Raw genomic sequence first — 15,484 nt, forward strand, 5'->3', positions numbered from 1 at the left:
GTGGTGTTTAAGTACATGCCTACTCTATTTTAAATGCAGTGCCTGTTGGGAGTACTGAAATGGCAACAGGGTACACTGCTGTGTATCTTGTGACATACGTGCAGCTGGCCAAGCCTGGGGCACACGCCAGTGTGAACATCCCCTACAGCGTTCTGCGCTCGCTGCCCTCCAGTCGAGTTGTAATGGCAATTTGTACAGACCTACTGAACTAGCTTAGAACTGGCCATTTTGGGTAAAGGTTGTTCTCTAGCTGTTGGTGGTTGTGTGGGCTTCAAAACCCACTGAATCAATATTCCAGTGGTTAGCCTGGCCTGAGATACATGCTGCTGCAGCGTTGTCCTCTCTGAGATAGCTATTTTAAAGTTAGCTTGGATATGAGCTGCAGTCACATCTTGGACAGTAATGCAAACGTACTACAGGCTGTTGGGGTATTTCTCCTTCCTTGCAATTGCTTAGCTTTTGCCTTCTGTATTTCAACTTCTGAGTAGTTGCCATTTGCTGTGAGGTATTTTGTGACTTAAGCTCACCTAGAGCTAGATTAGTACGAATAGCAAGTTATACCATATCTCTGAACCTGTCCATCCCCCTTCCAGCAAGTTTGTCAGAAGACAGGAGAGCATCACAAATATAGTAACACTATCAGCTGTATAGATTATAAATCAGTTTGTTATTTATGCATCTTTATGCTCATATGTGTACATATGCACAGAGTATATGTATCTTGTGATAAACTGCAAAACCATTTAATAATCTGTAAAAATCATGCATCGTTAACCGCCTTGCCTTCATTCAGCCTGCTAATTCACCTAATCTGTCACAGGAATCTTGTAAACGTTTTAGGAAAAAGCAAACTTACCCTGCACACATGCATCCCTAAAAGCCCCTCCCCTAAAACTATCACTGAGAGATGTTAGTCATATATATAAAGGTCTTGATGCCCTAATATTTTTAACATACCTAAAATATAATTGTAAGCAAAAAACTTTATTTCTGCTTGAAAGGCACAGTCATTAGAAAATCTTGCACATTTTGTCTTGAGTTATATTTACCCCAAATAAAGTATGCACAAGTATAGGCATATATGCACAGAGTTTTTGCTTAAATTCATATATGGAGGAGCCATATGGTTCTGTAACTATACATGCAAGTAGGTATACACTTACATTCATATATGGCATATATCATAATGAGTGGCACTACATATATTTTGCAGTTCGGGGAACCATCCTTGTTCTGGTAGCACTTAAGCAGGAACTTAACTTTGGTGAAATGTTGAAGCCTCACTGAAGTCACAGGGAATTAAAGATATGCTTTGCTCAAGCACTGGCATACAGAGGGATAGCTTTACGCAGGTCTAAGTGCTTTTATGAATCCTTGCCTCAAGGCCAGTTGGCAGAAGTGTATGTGAGCCTTTCTGCACATGGAAATTGCACAAGTGATAACAGTTATGAGGGCGACAGCTGCAGCAGTTGTAGGTTTGTTCTGTGTGGGCCACTCTCTGGCAAAAAATGTAAACAGGAAAATCCTGCAGTCCTTACTCCATCAAATCTCCCATTGATCTAAAATGTAGGGTTGACAGAGCAAGGACTGAGAGATTGGCTCAGAGGAACAAGATCCCTCACTTTGAGATCTTACAGCAGTTCTGGAACCTGTCTGCTCTGTAACCTGAGTTGCTCTGGAGCAACTCAATTTGCAGTCATGGTAGGTCCAATTTAGGCCAGTTATTCTGATTTACTACCTTTTTCTCTTTTTCCATGTGTTAACCTTAACACGCCTATCTGCAGTTCCTTGGAGAAGTAGTACCAGTGGAATACTCATATGTAGAAGAAGATTGCTTTTGAGATACAGAACATAGCTAATTACAGTGTTAAAATAAGCTGAATGCCCTTAACAGAGTCCAAGGGGGGAAATCATAGCGCAGCATCTGCTATACCATATGCTTTTCTGGTTTCCAGAAGATAACAGTGGGCATGTACACTGCAATGCATTGTGCTGTCTGCCTGAACAGCAGAGCAGCCCACAGATGTTCCAGTATTTCTTCAACCCAAACTCAGTTAGAAATGTATGCTGCTGCATACATCTGTCATGATGAATTATGTTTTCTTGGCTTCAAACTCTATCATGCAGACTTATGATGGTGCAGTGGTAATTTATATCCTGTTCTTCATGAGTACATAACTTCATCCTAAGGGTAGGTGTCTTACCAAGTACAGTTTAGAGGTAACAGGCAGTATGGCATCACATGTGTTTGTGCTCAGCTCTGAGGTGATTCTCATTGTTCATTGAATTACCATATAAAACAGATGAATTGCTTCTTTCTGCATTTTTTTTCACTGTGGTATTAGAAAGCTGAAGTGCTCTTCTGTGTACTATTTAATGAACTAAACCTAAAATGACTCATTATTTTGTATCCTACAGATTAACCTTGCCTTGTCCAAAACATCCTGGAAGAGTTTTTGCAACCCTGTGAATATACTACTCCACATTCTGAACTGCGGTAATTACAGTTAGATTAGAGCTGGCAATAATTCAGCCAGCTTAGTCAGATATTACTTCAAATTTAATACAAACCACCTGCTCTTTCATATTATTTTATTTTTTATCATTTTTTGAATGTATTTCACATTCTTTTGCCTTAACCTAAGACTCCAATAAGAAATGTATTTATGAAGACATTATTAAAAAAAGTCACTATAGTCACAAAGCAAGGAGTAATAGCTAACTTTGGATCAGATCCATCCTCCTAAGTACAGGCATACCTCGTTTTATTGTGCTTCACTTTATTGCGTGTCGCAGATATTGCATTTTTTAAAAATTGAAGGTTTGTGTCAACCCTGTGTCGAACAAGTCTATCGGCGCCATTTTTCCAACAGCATGTGCTCACTTTGTGTCTCTGTGTCACGTTTTGGTAATTCTTGCAATATTTCAAACTTTTTCATTATTATTATATCTGTTATGGTGATCTGTGATCAGTGATCTTTGGTGTTACTATGGTAATTGTTTTGGGGCGCCACGAACCGTGCCCCTATAAGATGGCAAACTTAATCGATGAATGTTGTGTGTGTTGTGACTGCTCCACCAACCAGCTGTTCCCCCATCTCTCTCCCTCTGCTTGGGCCTCCCTATTCCCTGAGACACAACAATAGGGAAATTGGGGCAATTAATAACCCTATAATGGCCTCTAAGTGTTCGAGTGAAAGGAAGAGTCGCACGTCTCACTTTAAATCAAAAGCTAGAAATGATGAAGCCTAGTGAGGAAGGCATGTCGAAAGCTGAGATAAGCCGAAAGCTCGGCCTCTTGCACCAAACAGGTAGCCAAGTTGTGAATGCAAAGGAAAAGTTCTTGAAAGTGCTACTCCAGTAACCACACGAACGGTAAGAAAGTGAAACAGCCTTATTGCTGGTATGGAGAAAGTTTTAGTGGTCTGGATAGAAGATCAAACCAGCCACAACATTCCCTTCAGCCAAAGCCTAATCCAGAGCAAGGCCCAAAGTCTCTTCAATTCTGTGAAGGCTGAGAGGGGTGAGGAAGCTGCAGAAGAAAAGTTTGAAGCTAGCAGAGGTTGGTTCATGAGGTTTAAGGAAAGAAGCCGTCTCCATAACAAAAAAGTGCAAGGTGAAGCAGCAAGTGCTGATGTAGAAGCTGCAGCAAGTTATCCAGAAGATCTAGCTAAGATAACTGATGAAGGTGGCTACACTAAACAACAGATTTTTAATGTAGATGAAACAGCCTTATATTGGAAGAAGATGCCATCTAGGACTTCCGTAGCTAGAGCGGAGAAGTCGATGCCTGGCTTCAAAGCTTCAAAGGACAGGCTGACAGCAAGAGAACTAGAATTAGAAATGGAGCCTGAAGATGTGACTGAATTGCTGCAATCTCATGATAAAACTTTAACGGATGAGGAGTTGCTTCTTATGGATGAGCAGAGAAAGTGGTGTCTTGAGATTTAATCTACTCCTGGTGAAGATGCTGTGAACATTGTTGAAATGACAACAAAGGATTTAGAATATGACATAAACTTAGTTGATAAAGCAGCAGCAGGGTTTGAGAGGATTGACTCCAGTTTTGAAAGAAGTTCTATTGTGGGTAAAATGCTATCAAACAGCATCACATGCTACAGAGAAATCCTTCATGAAAGGAAGAGTCAATCGATGCAGCAAACTTCATTGCTGTCTTATTTTAAGAAATTGCCACAGGCACCCCAATCTTCAGCAACCACCACCCTGATCAGTCGGCAGCCATCAACATCGAGGCAAGACCCTCCATCAGCAAAAAGGTTACGACTCGCTGAAGGCTCAGATGATGGTTAGCATTTTTTAGCAATGAAGTATTTTTTAATTAAGGTATGTACATTTTTTTTTTAAACATAATGCTATTGCACATTTAATAGACTACAGTATAGTGTAAACATAACTTTTATATGCACTGGGAAACAAAAAAATTTGTGTGAATTGCTTTATTGCGATACTTGCTTTATTGCAGTGGTCTGGAACTGAACCTGCAGTATCTCTGAGGTATGCCTGTACTGGTTAGTAGGAGAGTTTGTAGAAAGCTGGTCTCTGTTAGTTAGCCAATTACATAATTATCAATTCTCTCTTCCCAGTTTGTTTGGTATGCTTGTGGTATGATCTGGGGCAGCTCCAGACAGAAACATTACTAAATTTTTGGGAAGGGTTTTGGCCACAGCATGTAAACCTGAAACTTACCTCCAGTAAACTCTGGAGGAAGAGGGCTAAGAGAGAAAAAAGCCCTTGACTCCACAGGCAATTGGAGAAGAGGCTAGCTCTGGAAGTGTATTTGTATTTAATTAGCACAGAGTGTAATACTGCCCCAGTGCTTTAATGTATATGTTTTCAGTGTATAGCTAGAACCCTAAGTTCTTCATGAAGAAGGTGTCATATGGTAAGTGCACATGTCTTTATGAGTGCACAATTAGTGAACAGTGATTGTCTTGTGAATGTTATGTTTTCTTATGTGGAGGATCTGAACGCGACGGAGAGTTAACCCTGGAGCCTGATCAATGGAAATAGAGCTGCCTTGGCGGGGTGAAGGTAAATTAGAATAGTCTAGGGAATGGGGATTTTACTCAGGCCATGGTGTTAGTTCTCTAACTGACATATCAGTTAAGTTTTACTTATTTTCAGTTGTAGGTGAACATGCAGTTGCAGGTTTTAAATGTGACAGGTGTGGTTCCTTGTTTTCAAGAATTCCTGAGTGGGGAAGAAACTGAAAAGGCAGCCCCTGAATTTATACATATAGACATCATACCACTAAAACCTGAAGAGCGGATAAGGTTTGAAGGAGAATGAGTTGTAAGTTTTATTCACTAGACGGCATAAAACCCAGTCCTTGTTACAGTAATCCATCTGTCATTTGGGTCATAAATCAAATAATTAAGTACTGTGTATTTTTTAAGTCCCTCTTCTGACAACTTTATTTCCAATTCTTATTTATCTTCTGATTGTTTATGTTGTCTCAAAATGTCAAAAGAGGAAAGTACAGCCATTGACAATCAGGACTGAGCCTGATTCTTCTCTCACTTTTAGTGTGTGTTATACACTGATTTAAAAACTATTTTAAAATACTTTAAAGCCATCATGAGACATGGTGGAAGCCCAGCACTTCTGTGTATGTGTTTGATGCTTACTTCATTGAATTCAGGAAGAAGGGATTATTAAAGACATAAAAGCTGTCTCTTTATCAGTAGGTTAAAAACACTCCAAGGAAAATGAAATCTGTTGTGCTTAGCTGCTATAATTTAAGAACCAAATTCTGCTCTCGTTTATAATGGCATAAATTTGAATTCAATTGAACTCTGGATTAACATTGCTGCAAATGAGATCAAAGTGTGACTTCAGAAGTTCAGAAGGTAAGAAGCAGTTTTGCGTCCGACCTTCTTCGTATTATCTATGCGTATGCGCCTACTGACTCTGTGATTTGGCACTTCACCTGGAAAAAATCTATGGCACATTTGATCTCTTTTTATGGTCCTAATCAGAATTGGTCTTACTGATTCTAACCCTAGATGTGGCCAAATTGGTGAAATTCCTTTAAGGTTTCTATACTTTGCCATTCCCATAATATACAAATACTGTGTGAAAAATAATGATATGCTGTATAGATTCTGAGATTTTAGTTCAAGTGTTTCATGGACTTTCAAGTTCAAAAGGAATTGCAATGACCATCTAGTTTCACGTTCTGCATAACACAGGCCAGTTGGTATGATTCTGACAATGCAGAGATCGATAGGAGAGAGTCTAAAAAGAATGCAGCAATTTCAATAATGAAATAGCAGTTTAATAGTTAATAAAAGTTCATTATATAATAATGATAGCTCACATTCTGTAGATAAAAATCAGAAGTGGCCATACTGTATTGATTAAAAAATACTCTTTGTAAACATTATGATGTGAATTGGAAAGAGGTTAATACATTTTTTTTTCTGGATGTTCACTAAAGTAGAATTTCTTGAGATAGACAAATGTATGTGGACTTATAAGGGAAAAATAATTCCACATCTTAGTGTTCATTTCAAAAAGAATATTATTAGCCATCATCAGCTTATTCACTTTCTTGCTTCTTTCACTGACACCCAATAGGGTTATGTTGTTTCAAGGTCAGTATTTCCAAGGGTGATTCTCTCCAAGGGTGCAGGACGTTGTGTTATTGGCCATCGGTCAGAAAATGCTTTTGTACTGATAAAGTATGTAGGAATGTTGCCTGCTTGTCCTTATATGACTTGCAAAACATACAGCTTTTTCTCAACTCAACGTCAACTCAATGGAGTCTGTGGTCTATTTAGGTAATGAGCTAGAACAGGCATTATGTTTTTGGAGGATATGTGTGTGTTGCCTTGTGAGGCCAAAATCCAGAAAGGTGAATATTTTCAACCGTCTTGACAACCAGACCATCCCTCTGAAAATACAGTGCCTAGTGACCTTGTAGAGGAAAGGTTGTTTTGTAAACCCTTTTATTCATCACTAACACAAATATAAGAAAAATGAAAGACGGTCTTGGTTTACACCAATATAAAGTGAGATCAGAGTCAAATTTTAAATAACTGGCACAGTTCAATCATGTTTAACCTCCTACTCCTCTTTTTTCAGTAGTGCTTCAATGGTATGAATAAAGAGCTAGTGTAATGATTGGGAACCAGCATATGAGGTGACTGAACCCAATCTTTCCATGTCTTACATGGGTTCAGCTGTGAAGTATTTTTGCAAAAGCCAATAGTCACTTGAAGGTTACCAGACTTCTATGCCTAGCTTTTAGCTACCTGACTTCACAGTAGGATCCATCCCCAAAGTTTGGTGTGTAAGCTTCTTGTAAAGCTCGTGGAGAGAATTAGACACCTCAGAAAAAACAATCCCAAATTCTGCAAACTGAGCAAAGAGCCATCCAGAGCAAGCCAGGAAGGACTCTGGACACAGGTGGGAATGTGAAGCCCTGCTCACACAGGAATGGGGTTGTTGGGTAGGGCTGTAGGCAGACAGCTGTCTCCATTTAGGATCCAGAGTTGCAAATGCCTATGTATACTGTGTGACCAAAGGAAACCTAGCAAGCTTGTTCTTGTCTTTAAAGCATTTCCACAGAAAGAGAAAGTGCCACTGCCTGGCAGGGGGAAGGGGAGCCCTGGGTTTGTTGTTTCTCCTTCTGGAAGCTGATTTGAACTCATGTCTCCCCCCTTCCAGATGAGTGGTGTAGCTCCTGGAGCTGTCTTGGGTACCTGTAAACTGCTCCTCTTGAGGCTGTGTGGAGATGAAGGCAAGAGGTAAATTTTCCTTTTGTGGTTTAAGTTGGTGTAACTTTTGGCTGTTCTCACTTTTGTTATAATTTCTGACTCCTCAGATTAGCTTTCTTTGCTGATGTGGTGTTATTTCCATTCCTTGTATTCATTAGCTCATTATTAACATCCTTTTGAGACATGTGTTCACCCCTTTATGTCTGGAACACTTCTTTGGAAGTGTTTTGTGTGCTTGGAATGGAAATTCAGATATTTATTTATTTATTTATTTAAGGATGAAGAAAAACCCTTTCACTTGAATTCCTGCTCTTTCTACTCCAGCTGACTTCACTGTTCCCTTCAGTTTCTCAAGAGTTTGCACATTTGAAACTGCGAGCCTTTGGTATGGACCTTCTGTATTCCTTTCAGTTACCACCAAGGGAGGACTTGATCCCTTGCTCCAGGGTTATTTTCTGTGAAGGGCCCTCACATGATTGCCGTTGCCAATTAGCAGGGAAATGGTGAGCCAGTTAACTGCAATATGCACATCAGCAGAATTTCAGTCATGAACTCTTGGAACCTGATGGCAAAACTTTACTAGTACAGGATTGCTATAGCTGTATAGTAATATGGTAACAGCTCCTGAGTTATTCCTCAGCTCTTTAGCGGCATTCATACTTGTCTTTATTAAATATATATAAACAAGACAGGACTAACCACGTTATATTGGTGTTTTAAGTAGTTAGTGGTGGCTGCTGGAGTGGAAGCCCAGGGATGACCACTAGAGGGGGCTCAGACTGTTTGGAGTTACCGCCCCTTTCCTATGCACAGCAAATGCCACACTGGGACAAGGCACATCACTGCTTACAGTTTACACTCTCGCTTGTTTTACCACTAAGCTTTGTTGCTAGTGTCAGAGTCTTCTTTGAACACAAGCCAAAAGAGGCTAAAAATGAGTCCCTGGGTAATGGCTCAAGTCACTAAAGCCCAAACTAATGGAAAGGGACCACAGATGGCATTTTCGTGCAACAGCTCTATAGTTTTTTTGTTTGTTTGTTTGTTTTTCTGGATTGGGACTCACTGCCTACTTTTATATATTAGTTTGGGTCTGTCCCACTGCCTTTACTGCTCTCTCTCCTCCATGTGCAACCCCCTTCTCTGACCTAGCCCAGATGCTGCACCTCGGCCCCCTCTGAGTGTAAGAAGTTATCTGTTCCTCCCTCGGCAGCAATCCTTGTGTTAGCTCCAGCGAAGCTTGCCTTGGCCTGGTTCAGCTCTGAATATGCTCACTGCCTGGCTGGCTGGCTGCAAGCCAGCCAGCACTACCCCGTAGTCCCTGAAGGCCAGGTGCCTCTAGGACTTTTCTGTCACTACTTGCATGGCCAACACAGCTTCCTTTCTTATTGCTTTCAGTCTTAGCTTCCTTTTCCCCAGCTCACAAGCCTAAGAAAAGGAAGAACAGCACCAACTGTAGGTCTGATGCTGGCTCAGCTGTCTCGCCATCGCATAGAGGAGGCGTGCGTGTGTGTGTATGAAGGGGAACTGGAAGCAGCTTTTGCCTAGCCAGCCAGCTGTTGCTGCATGCCCAGATCACACAGCAAACACCTTTTGGCTCAGCTCTCCTATCTCCACCTTGTTCCTTTTGGCTCAAAATAAATGTTAGACTCTTCATGTGGCTGCCAGAGCGGAGAGCATTTTCCAGAAGAAAAATGAAGCAGGAGAATATGGATGAGTGAGAGAAATGCCGGAAAGAAATTTCCTGAGGCTTTCTCTAGTTTCCCTTCTCACTCACTCTCTCAGGTGTGTTGTGTCCTAATGTATCCTCTTCGTTATGAGGGCACTTTGTAGCATGGATGCTGGTTGTGGGGCCAGGTGCTATCAGTGTGGAATGTCAGTTCTAAGCATATTCTTTGGCTGCTTTGGGTTAAAATAAGCAGGAATAGGAACAGGCATTGCTTTTGAGTTTGTATGTAGCTGCTGCAGCCCCTCAAATGAAATTTGTTTGACACTTCTCTTGTTTGTGAAGAGTACAATGTAGAGGTCAAGATAGTCTCTTTCCACACCTTTCCTCATTATTTTTGAGCATGTATTGTTTAGATGAGCAATTGAAAAAATGGAAAAAAATAGTGAATCGTCTTAAAAAAACAACTTAAAATCTTTGATTGCTCTGAGAACTTTATCAAAAAAAAATAAAGATGGACTAAATCGTAGAAGGAGGAGAAAACGTTCAATACTCCTGATGTATCCGTGAGAGCCATTTGTACACATTTGCATTCTGCTAGAGTGATTAAGGGCCTCAGAATGGAAATAAGTGCAAATATTTTAATTTGTGATGAATAAAAACTAAAGAGGAGTAGTGATTTGGATTCTATACTACTTAAATTTATCATTTGAATATTTGCTAAGAGAGGAGTATTCTAATAACAAGAAGCGATTACCTTTATTAGTCATCCCTGATGTCTAGGAAGTCTTTTGGCTATTGAAATTGCATGGATGTGTAAAATCTTAAAAATAAGATGAACATGCTAACAGGACTGAAGTTTAGTTATCTGCGTTAATCTCACTGAGTTTAAAGGAACAAAGGGCATAAATACAGCTACTTGTTTGTCTGTGGATCTGTGGAATAAGGTGTCCTGTCCTGCAAAGATCTGCTAAGGACGTAAATATTTGCTGTAACTTCTATGCTGCTGGAGGTGTCTCTCCTCTTCCACCCCTTCCTTGTCCCCAGGAATCTCAGATAAAGCAGTCAAATCCATCTTTTATAACCCAGTCCATTTCTCTAAATTCAGTTACTCTAAATTTATGTAGCTGTGGCAGGGTGGAACGTGTCCAAGACGATAGTCAAACATCACTCTGCATATATAATTTACCTTAATATATTAAACTGATATAATTTAGATGTGGAAAAGAAACCTATTTGAATTACGAGTAGTCAAGGAAACTTCCTCTTGAGCAGTAACTTTCTCAGGGTAATGGTTTAAGCAACAAGCTTGGTGCCAATCCGTATCTAACCAGGTTCTTGTGCCAGCGTTGTGGTTAAGTCAAGGCAGATGACTTGTGAGTAAAGCCTTGCAAGCTTGTGAATGGGGAGTAACAACAGAAAGTTTTTACTGATCTGGAAGGGCTTGGTTTTGCTTCATAAATTGTGTTCCAGTGAAGAAGCACAAGCTTCTCTGACCTTGGGAGAGGAAGATAGGTCTGAGGCTCTCTAGTCTACTGCACCTAATGCCTTGGCATGTCATGGGAGAGCTGTGCCCAGCACAGGGGAGTCAAACATAGTGGTATTTTGCTCATTCCTTATACAGAATGTGGAAAGGAAAAACCTTTCTGTCATCTTTCAAATTCAGATAATGTGGACCTGATGTGATCCATTTCCCAAAGAACCACTTCATGTGAGAGCTTCGTTAGTGTAGATGATACGTAATTATAGATGACAGTATGGTCAGATCTGTGGGTTAACTGGAGGATGTAACTCATGCTTCAGTCATGGTCTGATTGTGGTGAGTGCTGACAGGCACCTGAAAATATGCCAAGCATAGTTAATTCTCACTGAAATCAATAGAACTTGATAGCCCAAGGCTTAGGTTTATCTGAAATGGAATAATTTTTTGATGTCTCATGACAATTACAGTATGTCCAAATGAAAAATAGGTCCAAATTGAACACCTCATTTCCTCTGCCCTTTCTCCCTTCATCAACAATAAAGCTTTACAATAAGATGCAAACTTTGTGGCTTGGAGCAGTCATTAGATATATTTAGCTTTTCAAAGAGTGAGAAATGCACAGCACAGAGCAGAAATGTGAAGACATTCCATAAAATATGAATAATGAAGTCTCAAACTTCTAATAACTCACACCATTTACTACCTCTGAATTTTAATTACGATCCTGTTGCTATTCAAATCAGTGGTCAGAGGAGTTGGAGGAAAACAAACAAACAAACAAAGAACCTGCCCCCACCTCCCCCAAAACCCTGTCCTACAGAAAGAACCCCATTTTCATAGCTAGAAAAGCAGATATTCCTGAAAATTGAAGTCTTCCAAAATGCATTTGTTGTTTCCACAATACTGTTAGGATAAATCCAACATCAGCAATGCCTAAATAGATGGAAGAACAACAGCAAACTTTATGTAGTGCTTTTACATTTAGCACTTCTGCTAGTACTTGACAGTCCTTAAAGCATTCCTTAAGTAGGACAGTGTTATTGAAAATGAAGAAGTGAGGCACGTAGAACCTGAATTGCTCACATAGAAGCACATAGGAAGTCTGAGTTATGATCACTTATTCACCGGTCCATCCTTCCTTTATAGGAGTAAATAGTAATTTCTGGGTGAGCTGATACTTTGGGTGTTCAGCTATGTGCCTGCAGGCACTGATGAGGCAACAACAAGCATTTCAATAGCTGAATATGTTGCATTGTATCTGAGTCTTCAGATGTAACCCATTGATTCACTTGATTCTCATGTTCGCAACTTTCCAGTTTGCTTTTTGGATTAAAAACCTGTTGTTTAGATAATCTCTAATAATTTCCCTGCCAGGAGGCCAGATTCTTAAGTCCCTACTTGGGGATGCTTTTATTTGTGTTTTTGCGTAGGCAAAACCTCCACTGATGCAAATGAAACATTTGCCCAAATAAGTTTTCAGCAGCAGCCAACTCTGTCTGCAGTAGTAATTTCTTGCAAGCTGTCTTCTGCATAGACTTGTGCATATTCTGTAGTAGCAAAATATATAAATGAAAGGAGTAATTCTGCACCTCCACATCCTCAGTTCTTTTGAGTCTGTTTCAGATTCAAGTCTGATTCACACTTTAAACTGAAATACTTAGTAGTTAAGGCACAAGTGAGATCGCTCTTATGCGTTAGTGTTACTACTCTTGCAGTAAGAAAAATTCAAGTTCAACACACTGATCTTTATGTAAGACAACATTTATGATGTATCTAAATTTAGATATATCTATATCAATTCTAAAATTCAGTAAGAGGGGAAGCTGTGATTTCCTCTCTATCTGCTTGACTCACTTTACTTTTTTGCCTTTAGATCTTATCATAATACAAAAGTTGCAAATGAAGGCAAAAATTTAACAGTTTTTTTTTTAATTGCCTATAGAGAATGCAATGTAACATGCCCTAATTAGGGGAAGGCAAGAATGGTTTGCATAAACTCTTGATGAATATTGTCATAGCAAATTAAATCTGATTTAGTGCTTTGAGCCAAAGAAATATTTGCATCGCTAATGAAACTGATTAACTTCAGAATTAATTTGCAATGTTTAGTCATACAGCTTAAAACTAAAGTGATGTTAGTAATGTGTTGATTATTATTAGTACTTGAGAAAATCAGACTTGCTAGATGATTAAATGTAAATACATAGTTTAAAAAAAAAGTTGGTTCAGGTTGATAAACAATTTCAAATAGAAAAAAGCCTCATGATGATAAAGTGAAATCCAAGAGTGTTAATTGTACAAGTAGAAATTAAGTGTGGGGAAAGCACAGCTTCCCTCTTTCTGATGAAAATGGATGAAAAACTTCTTCCGTTTTACTTTCCTTTGGTTTGCTAATGATTTCTTTATGATCTGTATAGCACTTGTGTCTAGGAACACTAATTGTGTGCTTAGGAGCCAGCGTACCTAAGGGCTGTACAAACAGATCTTGGTGAGCTAATTGAAGTATAGCCTGGGAAACAAGGAGAAGCCACATCAGGCAGAGAAGAGAGGAAATCATTTGTGGGTCAGCACCTGTATGCATGAACAGCAGGGACTTTGGTTCACCAGCAGTTTAACCATAGCTATGATTTTCCCCTGCCCAGGCCTTGGAGCAAAGTCTTTGGATAGGACTTCAAGGAGGACCCTGTAGTGACTTCCAGAGGTGTATAGAAACCTCCTCCCTTAAGGTAAGGGCTCTATAGGAGAAAACATGAAAGTGCCTGCTTAAAAATGAAGTGGTCGTGGAGCTAGAAGCTGCTATCACAGAATACAAAGATGCAGAGCTCGCACGTCAGTAACGTAAAAGACGTAGTAGATAGCCTAGGCATGGTAACCAAAGGGCCTGGAAGACAAAGACAAGCAGTTAGCATTTGATAGTATAGGGAGTGAGTGAAGGGTTACAAAGATAAGAAATGTGGTGAAAACAACTAGGAATGTGATCTCTGTCGAAGCATTTTGTATGGAGGTAAGTGAAGGAAGATGAGCAATTGTCCAGCACAGGGAAGACTGGTGCAATATTCAAGGTGCAATATGGTAAAAGATGAACAAGAAGTTCTGCTGTGAGGATGAACACTTAAGGGAACAATGTGCATATCTTATGTAAGAGGAACTGGAGCAGGGTGAGGGAGGGATATGGCCTGGATGTGAGGATCCCTGAAGAGGACTAAGTTGAAATTAACACACTGATATGTGAATTAGTGTGCTGATTTCTACAGTAATTGGGTAGTATGCATGAGGAGAAGTATCTGCTCACTCAATAGGAGGAAAAAAGGACAGATACAGGAGACATAGTGACTGGATGAGGAGTTCCCTCATTTCCTTTCAAATAATTTCCTTTTTGCTGCGTGAGAAAAATTTCTGGATAATAAAGTAATAATAAAATACCTCATCTTATCCCCTCCTCTGGAGGCTCAATCAGTTTCTAGAATAATTTAGAACAGGTAAGGGATACTCTACATTATACCAGCTTAAAATAGCTTTAATGTGATTTCTCTGAAGTTTGCTGTCACTACAATTCTGTAGCCGTGTTCTGGGCTCAGCAAGCATGTCTCTTATCATGGTACTAGGGATTGGCTCAATACAGGTACCTGTCTTAACACAGTCTATGGATTTCCTATGTCAAGCTTATCCTTTTTGACTTGTTTTGGCAGGGTGACTCATCTCTTTGGGCACTGGGTAAGGGGACAAAGCCAGAAGAATCTGACCCTTAGTTTTCTGGATGTCTGTGTTAAACCTCAACTCATAAATCTGGTTTCATCTCATTCTCCAAAATAAATAGCGTTCATGTTGTGCAAAAAGAGTAAAATTCTGACCATAAATCTGATCTTCAGGCTTTTATTTTATAGTGCTGTTTAGTGTATAAAATCACCAGTCATAGGTTTTTTTGTTTCTAGGTTTTCATGCTGTTAAACTCAGATTGGAGTTCTTCACTCAGTTATAGTAATGTAAATATCAATTAAATGAATGTCCAAGTTCTTTTTCTTATAGCTGTGAGCAGAATTTGACCCGGAAACTCATCAGTTCACTCCCCATTGGCTCACTTTTATTATTTTTTGTCTGTAAATTAGGAAAAGAATTATAAATTACATCAACTTTTTATCCCAGGATTATGTTGTCTGAAGCCTGTTTGGGCAGTCAGAACCCTTGTGAGTATGAGTTGCTTTTCTGTGCAAGCTTATGCAGACTGTTGCTCAGGATAGATGATCCACAGAGCTTAGAAACAACAAAGACTACTCAGGGCACAGGCAGATGTTCTCTTCTGGAGCTGGCTAGAGCTCTTAAAGACATTACCTTTGGCCAGCTGATCATTGTGGCCAATGTACTGGAGTCTACAGCCCCCACTGGTCGGGCAGCATAAAGGATCATGTGATCTCTCCTCATTCACTTCAGTATGAGTCTGTAAGCTTTGCCTACATGGCCAAAGAAGTATTAATGGTCATATGATCTCCTTTGCTTGCTCTACTTTAGAAGTTGAGATGGAAACTGGCAGCACAAGGGTAATAACAAGCATGCAGTGGTGCACACACATGAAATTGTGATAGTTGTTTACACTGTGCA

This window comes from Apteryx mantelli, chromosome 3 (genome assembly GCF_036417845.1).
Source record: "Apteryx mantelli isolate bAptMan1 chromosome 3, bAptMan1.hap1, whole genome shotgun sequence".
Taxonomy (NCBI): domain Eukaryota; kingdom Metazoa; phylum Chordata; class Aves; order Apterygiformes; family Apterygidae; genus Apteryx; species Apteryx mantelli.